Source organism: Bidens hawaiensis, unplaced genomic scaffold, assembly GCF_021521415.1.
Source record: "Bidens hawaiensis isolate Kalapana, Puna unplaced genomic scaffold, B.hawaiensis_p1.1 tig00020220_1, whole genome shotgun sequence".
NCBI classification, from domain to species: Eukaryota; Viridiplantae; Streptophyta; class Magnoliopsida; order Asterales; family Asteraceae; genus Bidens; species Bidens hawaiensis.
The window spans coordinates 310680-327840 of record NW_027493074.1 but is presented as its reverse complement, the minus strand read 5'-3'; positions in this window follow the sequence as shown (position 1 = coordinate 327840).

Below are 17161 nucleotides of genomic sequence, written 5' to 3'. Positions count from 1 at the left end.
GTTTAAGATAAGAATTTTGTCACAAGTTTCTATTATTCAACTTCTATGTTAGCACGAAACCCACTTTGAGAGGATTGTAAATCTTGTTTTTATTCTATTTTCAATTATATTCTTTCAAAATCTGCACAAGCTAGGTTTCAAGTAGTCCAACACAAATTTTATTATATAACACGAATCTATTGTTTTTTTTCTAAATAGAATAATGTTTTAGTTATAATATTTTCATTATTATTCTTTTGTTAGAATATGGAAGAAGTTAATGAAAACAAAAACATTGAGGTATGTTAGCATCCATCTTTATGTCATCTCCATTGTTATTTTATAGCAAAACTATATCCAGATTATACAAATATATACACACACACACGTGCTATATCATAATGTATATGAGGACAAAAAAATAATTTCACATGTAAGTTTAAGAGTTTCAATAATTACAAGTATCAAACCTACAAGTTAAATAAAAGGAAAATTACTCTTAGCTGTAGCTGAACCATGGGCCTTAATATACCTAACTAAAGTTAAATAGAAACTAAGTCGAACGACCTAAGCCTGCCTAAATGTACGTCTAGATGCATATTTAAATTATGTTTTATGTTTGTGTACACCACTTTGACCACTCTAACATTTTTCATTCGATCTATGTTTATACCAAAGATGGAAACCATATTAATTAGTTTTTTAAAACCCAAAGGAATTCACATATATTGACTATATACATGTACAATATAGGCGTCGGTTGTTCCTCTAGCCTCACATGTCTAATATGTGAGGAGACTCTTTCATTGTGATATTTTCAACCAGTTCTTGGAAGGTAATATGAGGGATGGTGTCCGAGTCAATTTGCTTGTCATGTGCGTCCTTTCTTTACTTGTTACATTTACCATGTTATAATATATACATCTTAAAACAAAGTTATCATCCATATTGTGTGATGACTATGAAAAATAAAAAGTTCAAACTATTATGCTCCTAATAAGCTTCCAATGCATATTATGCATGTACTTATACTTATTGCAACAATATAACAAAATTAAAAAATAAATGGCTACCATTGATATCATGGGACATAAAAGTCATCAAAAGTCATGCATAATTGATTACACGCAAAGCATTGTTATTAAGACATGTAATTTGGATATGTGGCCACTAATTGGTTGACGTATGAAACTTTATCTCATTGTTTGATGTTTAAGTTTTATGCAATGATTGTCCATATAATTTGGGGGGGAATGTGCTGAAAAGGTTTATTTAAGTATCTTAAATATTTTAAAATGATGTTATATAATAATTACTCACTATACATATTAATTTAATTTGGTTTTTAATCCATTTCGAATGAGTTGGATATGGCTATGGGTGCAACTTTTCTCGGCCTTTTTTTAATATGATTCCTTTTTGTTAGTTTGTATTCTAAAGTAAAATGTACGTCGAGGCTCATTAATTATTCAAAACAAATTGAGAATGAAGATATGGAACAAGATTATACTCATTGATATTTTGTCCTTTCATTAACGGTTGAAGGTTCGAATCTTGCTGTAAACTACGAGAGAGAATTATTGGTAGATTAGATGAGCATCTAAGTTGTTGTAAAAAAATTTAAAAAAAAATATCAAAACTGAGGATCGATCTGTTTGGTATGGGTATTGGACTGATGAGGGAATGAATAAACAAAAGAAATTGATGAACAAACATATAAAATAGATCTTTGTTATTCTGTTAACTTGTTAGGTTAACATGTAGGAATAGAATCAATAGTTAATTCACGTTGTTCGTTAGGAACGAAAAGTCACAGAAAGAAAGTACAATTGAGAAAAATATCATTGCCTCAAAATCATGTAATATTTACCGAAATAAAAAATGGTATTGGCAACGACGTTGGAGGTGAAGGCGACAGTTTGGTGGTGGTAGCGATGGAAACAATGATGGTGGTGATGGTGTCAGTGGCAATGGTGAGATGGTCAAGTAACAGTGATGGAGGCGGAAGCAGTGGTGATGTAGAGAAAGTAAGATGAAAGAGGAAAATGACAAATAAAAAAGAAGAAAAGAAAAGTAAATTATAGGAATAAATGATTTAGAGAGAATGAAATCCTTGTGTAACTACTGATTTCATTACATTAACGAACCAATCATCATTTTTTCTCTAACCTGACAATCCATGTTATTCCGTGTATTATTCATGTATACTAAAAGTACCTGAGTGTGTGATATATATACATAGTACTAGATGGGTGTCCGCGCCATGCAGCGGGAAACGCAAACATTGATAATCACGTAATAAATTTATAGATGTTTATTGTTCAGTTTCAAACCGTAAAACCGTTCATCGGTTTTATTTGACTGTTGATTTTTTTTTCTTTCCCTTTTGGCCAGTTGTTTTCAATTTTCAAAAGTTCTGTCTTGGTTTTCGATGACAAAAGCCTGTTGCAAAAGGTTTGGTTCACGGTAGGGGTGTGTTTTTTATCCGTACCCGAATAAGAAACCCGAACCGAAGCGGCCCGAGACCCGAATAACCCGATCCGAATTCACCCGAATCGATTAAACTCCTAACCCGAACCCGAGATAAAATATTCGGGTCGGTATTTGGGTTGAAATACCCTTATTCGGGTTGACCCGAATAACCCGAATTATGATACATCGATGTATGTATCCTAATTTTTATAGGGTAATTTAGCGGTGAAGTAACATAGTGATCATATGTATTCTTGTTGGGTTGTTCTCAATACTCCAATTAATATATGGATCTATCACATTGGATCCTAATGTATTAATTACCATAAAGCATTTTGAGAATGTATCTTCAATTCAAAAACTTAAATAGTATAATATTTAAACCAATATGTATTGGGCATGTTTCTTCAATATACACAAGTATTGACCACATGTTACAACACTCCATCCCGTCTTATACATGCTTGTATGATAAATTTCAGGTTTTGCTAAATATTATAATTCATTATTGAATATGGTTGTATGTTACGGTTTTATAACGACTTAGAATATGGTTTTTTTATATTGTTAAAGGTGGATAAATTTTTTTAATTTGTTAAACCCGACCCGTTTAACCCGAAACCCGAACAAACCGAACTTATTTGGGTTGGTTCTTGGGTCAATTTGTTTTGTGCTCAAACCCGAACAACCCCGACCCGAACAAACCGAAACCCGAATAAATAACCCGAAGAACACCCCTAGTTCACGGTTTAATTTAAATCAATCAAAAACAGACTGCAAACACACATACATAAAAATGTATTTTTTTAACTGAAAAAACTATGACGATATCATACTCAAATTAAAGATAAAAATATGCTCGTTTTTATGGTGTATTTTTTTTAAAAAAATATTAAAGTATGAAAAAGTTAATAAAGTTTAAAAATTATGGGAGAATTTAGGTTAAAAGTGAAAATTAAAATAATATATAGGTAATAGATTTAGGGTTATTATTATAATTATTCATTAAGTTTAATTATAATTGAGGGACTAATATTGTAACTATATTAAATAAACCTTAGTTTTATTGTGAGAATTACTCTTTTGTCTCCACTCAAGGTTGTACCATATGTAGCATCACTTGTAAATCCTTTAATTTGAAGTGTCTTAATTTACCCCTTTTTAGTGTATTATATATAGTATAGATATAGATATTTATTTACCAAATCGAAAATCAAAAGGCTTTTAGCCTAAAGGTCTCCCCTACAAATGATTAAATTGAAGGTTTTAGACTTAACGGGCTGATGCCATGGTCTAACCATTGTTTTGTAAAATAATTTTTTTATATCAACTAACTAGCTTTTGAACCCGTATATTACATGAGATTTATCGAATAATAAAAATAAATAAGGTCTGTTATTTTTAATTGTGATTCTCAAAATACTTATAAGTTACAATAATTTAATGTAGATTTAATGAAAAAAAAAACAAACGGAGTTAATGAAAAGTACTTAGATAGCATGATTTTAATATAAACGTCAGGTGTTGATTTACAAGAAATTTAAAAAAATTACTAACGTTGCGTTGTTGGTCAAACCTTAGGTATGAAAATGACAATTCAATAATGAATAAAATCTACACTATGTTATAACTCACTTGACAAAATAGTTTTGACTCATGACCCATAGTTAGTTAGAATATATAAGATGGGAGATTAGATTTATAAGAAATGTAAGCCTAACACATAATATTCAATATTTTTTTTATCATTATAGTAAGATAAGATTAACCGATTAAATCTATCATGAATTCATGATCACTAAAATACCACATTGAATCTTAGTAACTACTAATAAGGACAAATATAAATATAAAAATAAAGTAGATACTGTCTTTTTTTAATTGAAAATATAAATGAAAGCTATCCAACTGTACAGTTGAATTACTTTACACCAAATCATCTTTATGTTTTATTGTAACTAGTCCCGTCTTTTCCTCGCGTGTACTTTCGTTTTAGATGGCCTAATTAACAATAAATCAATAATTCTTCATTCGAAAAGATCTAGTCAAAGCATCCATATGTTAAATAGCCTCAAAAGAATGCACTTTATATTTTCTTAACAAAAAAAAAGTGTCATTTTCATTAATATCCCGTTTTTCATAAATTTAAAACCAAACACATTCTAAGACTTTAAGAGAAGGTTAAGGGGAACGTTGGTGGTCGATGAAGGTTTAGTTCTATGCTTGTATTATACAAGTGTAATAAATTGTAATATAAAGCCGTTCAAAAAATAATAATAATAAAATACAAGTGTAATAAACATCTTTTAATAGTTTGGTCATAAGATATAAACTACTTATTGTATAGAACATAGAAAAAACTATAGGTCTCGATATGATCAAGTTACTTTTATAACTTGTATATAACCATTACTCTTTTAAATTTAAATATTATTCTACTATGCTCATATAGACATATAGTGATCTGTAACGGGTTTGTCAATTTAAAACTAGAACTTGAAACAAGAATATTATTGTTTGTTGTATACTCAGAAATTTCGATTTCTAATAATTTGCTTAAAACATTTTTTTTAAATCATCTTATTATATTATATGAGTTAATTACGACGATATATAGTCGTTATGGTTTACTCAAAATAATACCTTTAGGTATTAAGTTTTTGAAAAACCGGTGTAAGTTATATAGTTTCTATTTTAAACACTTCGGGATACTAACGTCAGCTTACGTTAATTTTTCTATTAATATTTTTTAAAATGACAGGTTTCCTCTTTAATAACCAAATGTACCATATATGTAAATAGTTATATATTTGGGGTTGTTTATGTACATTACTAAAAAATAGTTTAATTAATGAAATAGGGAAATATTTAACTCATTAGGGACTGTTAACTTACCCAAAAAAAACACACACACGAGTGTATGGAGGTTTTTAATGTCATAATATCATAGAAATTCATGAAACATTCTTACTTGAATACGATATCAAAAAGTTTTCATATAAGGACACGAATGTAGAGGGAAATTCACTATAACAAACACATAATATAAAAAATAATTTTCACTTAATTGCATAAAATCGATATCAGATCACCAAAAATTATATAAACCCTAGTTAAAAAACCATTAGCTAGAAACATTGTCCCCCTCGTCTTTAATCATCACGGTTTCCATTGTATACATCCCACCTCCCACCACCATTCTAACGCCCACCTCAATGGAGAAGTTGCCATAGATGAAGCTTCCATGCCATAAATTCAAATTATAAAGGTCTCGTATATGATGGATCTTGCATTGATTGGGGCTTTTGCTTTGACGGCTGATGGTATCGATATGTAGTTGCGATCTCAAATTTGCAGTGCTATGGTGGTTGATTACTGATATTTGATTTCAGTTTTTTTTTCTTTTTCCTTTTTATACATAAATGGTGCCCATAGTTGGATATAATTTATTACATAAGAGTCCCTTAGCTATAAAAGGGTATTTTTATTAATTTACCTGAATTTAACAGAAATTTTAACGTCTGAGTACCCCCAAACTATTATATAATTGAAGCCATTTCATAGAACCAGTACCTATTACTCGAAAACCTTATTATAACTAATTAATAGTGTTCATTTAGGTAAACCACGGGGTAGTTGTTTAATTAACTCTATTTATTATGCATTAATATGATTGTTAGGTTAATATTATTGTTTAGGCTTGTGTATGTATTTTGGTTAAACATGTAATCGTTTATTTTGTCTTTCTGTCGTTCAGTACTTTAATAACTTTGTAATCCCATTTGGGTCGGCCTATGGGCTTTGTTTAATGCATTTTGGCCTAGAGGTATATATAGGCCTAAGCCTACCCCTTGAGTGACAACCCTTGTCAAATCAATCATCTCACCACACACTCACCCACAAACATTTAGGCAAATCATACCAAATTCAAGAAAACGATCTAAGATCCAATTGTACGAGTTGGATGTTGCCCTCCTTGTGCATGTATTGATCCGAACATCACATTTTTAGATCCCTTTCAAAGACCAACTATGACAACTTTGAAATTCGTGCCACTATTTACATATGTTACCCTACAAATTTTATTTAGTTACACAATTAATCATATAACTTTTTAATACAATAACCCTTTCACAGCTACATAACTAACCCTGTAACTTTTTAATATTGTAACCCTCAAGTTGCATTAAGTTACACAAACAACACACAAGTCTTTAATATGGGTACCCAAATTTGTACTATGGTATCGAAGCCATATCGATTGAAGTTATGCGACATTGCCGCCGCTACGCACAATTTTTCTTTCCCTCTACATATACATGCCCCCATCGCAACAATCGTAAACAAGTAACTAGTTATATATTAGTGTAAGTGTGTTGGTTTAGTCCAAATTTTCTTTTTCTTCTTCATGATTATTTATTTTGTTAGTTTAATTTACTTTACTTTTAAGTTTTAATTTATTTCTTTTAATATATTATTACTAGTGTGTGTATGGGTGAGTTAACGTACAATAATCACGTAATGTACATTTCGTGCGCGAAATACGTTCAAGGTTAAACATTTTAACGTTCAAGTTTAAAATCTAAAACGTTCAGACAAAAAAACTTAAACGTTCATGCCTAAATCCTGATACATTCAAGGTTAATACCCATCATTCAAAACAAAAAATTGATCGATTAAGCTTCAAATTGATTACTAATTGAATCGATTTCAAATATTAAACGATCAATTGATCACTTCAATTTCAATTATTATCAAAAGCTAAACAAATCTGTGAAACAAAGGGGAGTGGCCTTCGTGTTTTTCCGGCGAGTTGCAAGACCCTCGTTGTCAACTCCGGTGATGGTGAAGGAGGTATGTTGATGCCGACGAGTGGTGGATCTGTGGTGGTGGAGATGGATGAGGGAGAGTGACAGGGGCATACGAGTGTATTTGTGATTTAGGTTTCTGAAATCAACGCTCTATTTGCTCGCGTATGTAATGTACGAAAAAGGATTAATGTATCAGATCCTATATATATATCTAACTATCTATATAATTGTCTACCATAAAATCCTACGTGTCACTCTCAGGTTGCTCCCCCCATTCTCTAGAGCCACCAGATTGCTTGATTTCTAAATGGAGGCTTCTCATGCATTTGATCCGAATTCGTAGGTATGGGTCTTACCAAACCCGGATAGTCTTGAAATGGGTTATAACATCTCATTTATTTTTGAAACTCTTTCATAATCAAACAATAATTTTTGTGGGTCATGGATCTCACCAAACCCGGATAACCCTTAAACGGGTTAAAACATCTCATTTATTTGTGAAATAACTCCTTAATCATCAAAGACTAATTTCCACGGGTTATAGGTCTTACCAAACCCTAATAGACCTTAAATGGGTTATAAGATCTCAAATATTGGTAAACACTTTCATCGTTAAACCCTAATTTAATTTATATCTTTTGCATGTTCTCATTTGTTGGTCTATCATCTCCTTCGCCGGTTAACTTCCGATACTACCCACCATCGTCAACTACATCAACGTCCCCTTTTTCATTAGATAATTATTTGTGTTTATGTTTGTTCATTTAAAAAAAAATCAACATGCCCGTGTTCGTTTATGTGTGTTCGTTAAAAAACCAAAAAACATACACATCTCAATTGAAAAAACCCAAACGCTAAAAAATATAATAACAAACTAATATATGTGTATTAAATTAAAACAAAACTACGTTAAAAAAATAAATCATCATAAAATAGCAAAACGATTAAAAACAAAAACTTGAATAAACTCCCGTAACACGGGAGGATCAAACTAGTATGTATGTATGTATGTATGTATATATATAGGATCAGGATCATGAGAGAACCTTTTTGAAATTGAGAACCATGAGAACCATTTTGGACCACAAAAAACTCAAAAATAAAAAAAATCATAAAATAAAATAAAACATAAAAATAAAAAAAAGTAAAAAAAACCAAAATTCTTATTTTATCATCCCGGTTTCATAAAAAAAACTTGGTTTAGCTAAATTATATACACATATGTATAATATATACATATATGTACATTTACATGTTTTTTGGTACACGTGTGTATAATTTAAGATAAATGATGCTGTACATATGTGTATATTACGTAACTAAAGATTAAATAAAATTATATATATGTGTATAATACAACTTTTTTTTTGTTTTTTTTCTATTTTTTTATTTTTTTTAATGAAACCGGAATGAAATATAAGACTTTTGGTTTTTTTTACTTTTTTAAAATTTTTATTATTTTTTGTTTTATAACTTTTTTAAATATTTTTTTAAAGGTGTTTTTAGTGGTCCAAAATGGTTCTCAAAGTTCTCAATTTGTAAAGGGTTCTCTTAGGATCCTTACCCTATATATATATATATATATATATATATATAAAATTACCAATCCACCATTGCAACGACCAAGCACATGTAGATATTTATTTAGCCATATTACGCCTTTAATGTTACTATTGTACCATACTAGCTAGTAACGTAACGATATTGATCAAATTCTTATCACGTTCCTTCCAAATCACGCGGGCTAGTGTCACTAGTTCATATTAAGATTAATTTGAGGGAAAATTCTTAAAATAACCCAACTATTTTGAAAAATTCCCAATATGATCCATCCCAATATCATCTTCATGATAAGATTCAATGGAGAATGAGAAATTGTCACATGGCTTCAAATTTCATCGTCACAATGGGATTTGAAGCCATGTGACAATTCTTAATTCGTCATTAAATCTTATCATAAAGATGAGATTGGGACGGGTCTACTTGAAAATTTTCAAACTAATAAGTTATTTTTGAAATCTCTCTCCTCACTTAGGTTGCTTTTAGAGTTTTCGGATAATTTGAATATTTAGTTTTTCATTTGTTTATTGTCATCTGAAATTAAAAAAAAATAATAAATAAAAATAAAAAAAGGCACCGCGTTTATGAAGCTGTTTTACAGGTTATTAAATTACTAACTCCTAACTATAGTTTTTAATTAACTGTCACATGTTCAATAAAAAAGGTTTCCATATTAAAACATTTAAGAACTAAGGTACTAATTTATATCATTACCCTAACATTTTATAGAAAAATAAAATAAAATGGATAAGTTGATTAAAAACTTCTTATTAAAATAGAAAGAAACAAATGACATTCAAAACTAAAGAATTCAATAGCGTGGGTCGACGTATACATATAATCAATACGCGTTTGAATGACTGATTAAATTTTAGCGACCGCCTAAGGGTTAGCCACGGCTTTTACCCGTTGGCCAAAACTAAAGAGTTCAATAAAGTGGATCGACGCATACAATCTATAGAATCAATACGCGTTTGAAGGGCTGATTAAATTTTAGCGGCCTCCTAAGGGTTAGCCACAACTTCTAACCGGTGGCTAAGGCTTAGTCTCTACTTCTAGACGTTAACTAAGGCTTTGCACATGTATTATGTTGATTGTTTATTTTCACGGACCTCGTGTACTTTTAGTTGTTAGCTATTGTTTTGCTAATGCTTTACAAGTCAATGTCTATTTTGTTAAAGTAACTCGGTTAACTTGTATATCTTGATGATTTTCTCTTTTATACATCATTAAACACATTATAAAAACAGAGAAAGTTTTCAATAGGTCATTTTTTAGATTAAAAGTTGAACTTTTCATAGGAAGATTTATGATTATCTAAAAAATATATTAAACAAAGAAAATGAAGCTTTAAAATTGTGCTAGGTTCTAAAGAATAGCATAATATCACTAGTTGCTTTCCATGTTGCAATATATCAACAATTGGATATTAAGTAAGCAAGTTCCGTAACATTGATTGTATGTTTCTGCCTTTTAATTGACACAAAAAACTAGAACAGTTTGTCACAAAAGAAGTTTGAAATATTTAACATAAAAAGGAATAAAACAGTGCAGGAAATCAAAGTAGTTGTGACATTTGTTGGTCAAAAGCAAAGAAGGAATTTGATGGGGTCCAAGGCCATATGCCTTATGCTTGCACTCGCCCCCACTTCATGTGATGATCAAATGCACCAAATTATATGCATCGGTAGCCTGTAACAAGTTGACCATCCTTTTAATTTTAGTACACCGATTGTATGGTAGTACATGCTTTTAGCCCAAAAAGATTAAACACAGAACACACACGTATATATATGTCTATACCACATGTATTCATCATACTGTCAATATCAACATCAAAGTTCAATAACTTTATATGTCTGGATTTTGGAACAAAATCAAGAAACACATATTCGTTTTTGCTACCATAGATAAGATATTTTTTACTCATAAATTTATCATTTGTATATATTATTAAAAAGTAATTTTTACATCGATACAGAAGACAAATGGATCATACATCAAAGTAGATTTTATTTGTATTCAAAATCTGTTGATTTTAAGACAACTTTGACAAATGGCGTGTGAGTTGCAATATAATCCGGTGGTTAAAAACCAGTATTTGAAAAGAAAAAACAAGAGACATGTTACATTTGGGTAAGATGCATAGAGTGGGGCTACAATCATAGAGACATTATTTTTGGGTTCTACCATCATCTTCTTCACTTAGACCACTCAATTTAATTAATTCTTTTATATTTATATTAAAGTTAGGATACTAAGTACTAACCATCAATCGTGTGAAGATGGTATCTTAGAAGAATGGGTTTATACGTATAACTAAAACAATATTTCGTTGATTATACAACTAGCTTAAACAAGTGTTCTTGTTTGTTTTATATTTTAGTGTAATTGGACTGACTTGTCGACAAACACAAATCGTAATATAATATGTGCAAAAGTGTAACTATAAAATATGTATTTAGACAGAAGTAAGATTGTTCTGTTTAATGATAACGGTGTATGTATATAATAATAATAATAATAATAATAATAATAATATAAGAAAGAGAGAAATGGGAAGGAGGAAAGTATATGGTGAAGTGGTTTGTCTTTACTAGGCAAATCATGTTAGCTTTTTTCCTTCAATAGATGGCCCCATTGATCACTTTTTTTCCTTTTTATATAGAGAATAAATGGATAAAGAATATGAGTGGTGAATGGCAAATGCATAAAAGAGAAAAGTTTGTTCAATAAAAGTCATCATCTTTGCCTTGTGGAATGATAATGATGTTTTTGTTCTATACCATGTTTGCTTGCTTTCTTTCTTCACACTAGTTCTCTCTCTCCTTTGCCTCAAGATAACATGCAATCTAATCCATATAAAGCGACGGGATATTTACAAGATTTGTACTGTATTATGTCGGAATATATTTGATCGTATATATACTTTGTTAATTATACATACATGCATATTGGATGAAATTATCTAAAAAGACTATGTGGGAAAACGATGTGATGTGGGTCGATCGGATTTAATGGCCAGAGAAATTAAGGAGAAGTCTAGAGAAATAATATTAGAGGGAAGAAATTTGGGCAATTTGTGGATATCTTTTCATTCATGAAAGAACATCATAAAAGGAATTGCAATGACAAATAACTATCTAAGCATGGAACTCAAAATACGGAGTACATGAGGAATATGGTAATTACATGACACATATATATCATCCAAAACATAATATGTTGTTACCCCTTCTTGAACTAGATGACACTACCATAGACCTCTATAGTATTTACCTTCATTTCCTTTACATTTTTCAAATTAACTAAATAACCAAAATTTTCGAATGTAGCAAGTGAGATATTTTCAAATCAGGAATATACCTTTCAATTGATTATCTTAATGCATACGGATACTATATTACCTAGTAGAAAAGATTTCAAAATACAACCTTCAACGATTAAATGTAGAGTTTGCTCGTTTCCTCTAGCATGACCTCCCCTGTTCACATTTTCTTTTTTCTTATCCTCTTTACTTGTATGACTTAGATGTCTCGTATTTCTCGAAAAAATGATTTGATTGATGCGACTTGGCCCTATTCAAATTAAACTCGACACCGTTCTCCAACTTCAAAGTAACTGCTCCAAGACCTTCAATTTTCCATGGTCTATTATCACCAAGTTGGACTACACCAAGATATTTTATGTTCAATTCCTTGAAAAACTCTTTATTGGGATTCATATGGTAAGAACAACTTGAGCTTACCTCCTTTGTTTGAAACCACAAAATATAAGCATTCTCATACACCTCAAGAGAATCATCTCTTGATGGACTACCGTTATGTTTTAATTTATATTTCCATCCACCGTTTTCATCCTTTTTTTAGGAGAGTCTCTATTTAGTAGTTATTTAGAATTTTGTAGATATAACATCTTCTTTTAAACTATGATTTGAATCGAGCAAGCACTTTTGATTTAAGGTTTTTTTTGTTATAATCCCCCTTGCAAACAAGCCATCACCATATTCATCTTTCACATTTGATGTCTTCTTCAATTATTTCGAATAAAGATTTGCAAGAACCTCTTCCATTGACTAACTTTCTCTACCATATATAATAATATCAATGAAATGCTCATATATGTGAGCTAGGTAGAGAAGTAAAAAAGCTTAACTGCCTGATCTCGTCTAAAATTACTTCAATATTCTCAAGATTTAACTCTAAATTATCAAACTTATCAGTGTGATCTTCTAGGGGCTTACCGAAAGCCATTTGAAACATGTGCAGTCGATTCTTTATGTGTAACCAGTTGGCTAATGAGTTGGTCATGTACAAGGCTTCCAATTTTGACCAGACACCAACTGCTAAAACTTCTTTTGATACTTCTCTGATTGAGTCAAAATAATTACAACATGAGCCTTCTCCAATATGTCTCTCTTTTCTATATGAGACGAAGCCTTCAGCAAATTCACTTCGCCTAATAGTGCATCAACGATACCTTGATGCACCAATATCGCTCTCATCATAACTACCCATAATCTAAAATCATTCTTCCCATCGAATTCTCCAATCCGAACTTTGTAGATACCTTACTTTAATTTGATTTTAATTGATACAACAATCCACCCTCTTCAAAGTCAAGTCGTAACATGGCTCTGAAAACACTTGTTTTAACTGTAATTCGGAAATTCATAATTGAACTCTCAAAGAAAATTGAATCAAAGAAATAGAATAAGTATGAATTCACACCAAACGAGTTATATATTCATGACCAAGTGATAGATATTGATTTACAAGAAGTGAAAAATGAAAAAACGAGAGAACGAATACAACCTAGCTATCAACTTATATATGCAATCAGCAACCAGAGAATTGTTAAGGGCATCCATAATGGTGGATGCCCAGACGCCCAGAAAGTGTAAAAAAAACGCCCCCACACCACTACGAAAGGCTTTTTTTTTTACCATTTTTTGTCCGTGTAAGTTTCATTGACGGCATTTGGAGGAAAGGACATCCATTTATTTTTTTATATATATTTTTGGTTTAATTAATTTAAATAATATTTAATCATTATAAGTTCTTCAACCACTATGCATAATTGGAAAAAGCTCTCATATCTACCTCTTATGACTTTAACTCCATTTAGACTATTTTGACTTTCTCTGTTGACTTTATTTGACCAAAGCATTCCTTTTAACAATATTGTATTAACTAGAAGTTTTGAAAATAAAGCTTAGGTTTTGAAATTTTCATCGCTGTCATTTGGGTAATAGAATTAGGTTGCTTTGTAAATAAGTCGAGAACACTGTTGTTAATTATGATATCTATAGTATCACATAATCCAGTAACTTCATATAAAAGTTTTATTATAATTAAACTTTTTAAATATACATCTTTTTTTTATATATAACAAAGTCGTTTTAATTAAACTTTCCTTGATCTGCTGGACACGGTCCACGGTTGATCAACGTCTGTGACCGTGGACTAAGACTAACCGAGTGAGCGAAATAGCGATGGACCGCGGTGCATTATCTAAGGGATACTGTCGTTGACAGGTGGCGCAAAATGGATGGATGCAATAAAAATAAAATGTATAATTGGAAAATAGTAGGGCACTGTATAATTGTGTCTTGATTCTTGAATGTCTAGAGATGCAATGTACACAACAGAAAAGGCAAAACAACAGTTGTCTAGTTTGACTGGTAACTAATTATTTATTATTCTACACTACATGAAGGAAGGGTACGGAATAGTGGTACTTTATGCTGGGTGGGCACTTGCTTATCTGGTCACACGGATCCTCCTTCACACAAAGGGATATATTACTTCCTACTACCAACCGAATTTGGAAAGTGGCTAATCGAACCGAATAGTTTCAAACTGTATTAATCGAATTCATTCCAAATAACAAATATTTAAAGGCCATAATAAACAAATACAACATATACATTCTAAAAACAAAAGTTGAAGGCCATAATAAAACATCTAAACCGTAATATAGTCATAGGCCACTAAACCAAAGAAAATCATTTTAACCATAAAAGCATTAAACATAATAGAACATTCAAAATGATTAATAATCTTCTACACTTAAAAAATAGCCTAAGGTTAGGAGATTGAACATTCAAGAGTAAATGGTCATGACTGATTTGTAGAATATAAAAAAATTAGTATTGTTGTCAAGATCTAATATAGTAATATGGATATGGGCATTAGGCTACATTTTATATATAAGCTTAAAAAAGAATCGGCCATATATAAAATAATTAATATATTTCATATTTTAATTGATTTATTTGATTAAGTGAATAAATTGAACTAATCGCATACGCCAATCGAACAGTAAATCGAATTCAGATTTCAGTTTTAGGTTATAACTGTCACACCCTCAAAATCCACTAACGGAGTTTTACCGTCAGAGGGTGTGAACTGGCAGGATCGGAATCATCAGTTATAATCAAACCATAAAATAAAGTTTCAAAACCACGAAAACGTTTACGAGTAATTAAATGCGGAAGAGTAAAAACCTTTAATCAAAAGTTGCGTCACGCAGGACGACTTAAAACCAAAGATAACCGTTAAAAATAAGTTTGCAGGACAAAAGCGTTTTTAATCAATGCATGTTCCTAAACCGCGCGCCCGCCTCGGCTACCTGAGAATAACATACTAAAAGTGTCAACACAAGGTTGGTGAGTTCACAAGTTATATAAAGATAAATCGTTTAGCGTTTGCGTTCAGCGTTACAGCGTTTTGCGTTACAGCGTTTTGCGTTACAGCGTTACCAGATAGTGTTATGTCAAATTATATATCGATAGGTAGCTAGTCTATACAACAAGTATTACTAAGTGTTCGACACCGAAGCTGACTCGTTTATTAAGTGCCTTGTCACCAGGTCCTCCAGACCATGGTACGTGTTAGCCAAAATTACACCCGCTCGACCTCCAGTCGAGTTTAGCGTTGGGTGGGGTTTGTCAAACCCAGTAGTACTACTCAACAGTGACTCGCTATTCTAAATATTAACCGGTTCGATGTGTAGGACTTCAAATGTTTCGTTTGCCACTTAGCCTTTACAAGTGATATATAATTTATAACAAAATCTTAAATGCGTTGTGGAGTATGTTATCTCCCCCAAGTGAAAAACGTTTGAAAACAGTTTAAAGAGGGGAAAGTGAAACTCACTGTTTGCGAAGAATTTCCCAAAATAAATCACCAAGATGCGCGTCACCGAAAAACTCTCTCTAACGTTCTAAAACAACAAAGAGATTTTTCTAAGTGTCGGAATATTATCGAGTCTCTAGACCCGGCACATAATACCTATGCACATAACATGTTTCGTGTTTCGTTTGTGAATCGTGGGTGACTTAAACAAGTGTTTTTGTGACACATTACATGTGTAAGCAATCATATACGTGTCATATATTCATAACGTACGTTACTAGCAATTATTCACCGTAAGGGCATTTTGGTCAACAAATAACAATTAATTAGCCATTATTCCCCATGAGGGCAATTTGGTCAAATCATGGCAATCAATTAGCAATTATTCCCCGCAAGGGTATTTTGGTCAAAACATAACAATTATATAACAAGTATCATGTTTCATGCATTTTTACACAACTCAGCAGCTAGTTTCACCGAGACAGAAATCCTACTAGAAAGATTGTATTATTTCACCGATCATAGCATCTCAAATAATTTACCAAAAATCATCACAGAAGCACATATGTCTTAGGTTTCCAGAACATATTTTATTACATTTTTATTCCTCATAGTTTTCTCACAATCATCAAATCATTACAGCAAACTCGTAACAGTCAAATTCGTGCGCAATCAGAATGTTATTTGAAATTCCTGTTAAACGAAAAATCCAATAAATGCAAGACCACTTGGGTTAGGTTCCTAACTCAATGAGTCAACTTCCAGAAGTGGAACCAACCCAATTGGTCTCGTAGTTCATGAGATATAACATTTACAACATAACCTAACAGCAGGTCTAACAGCTCAGCTTTGCACAACGTTTTTGTAAAATCATAAAAGTTAACCTTTACTTGTCCAAAAATTACAAATTTATACTCTATAGAAACTAGACTCAACCTAGTTTACTGTAGTATCAATAATTTCAACCAATTTTCATATTTACACTTCGTTACAGTCACTTAAACATCAAATACACATTCTGTCCAGAAACTGTTTGCATCCAAACTCAACATGTCAACAATCTATGAACTATCATGCATTCATATGACCCTCTAGACTCCATAAACACCATCCATGCACATAAATTACATATTACATACTTGATTAGGGTTTGTGTTTGAACTCAAATCAAAGACACAACAATTTACATGCAACAAGATT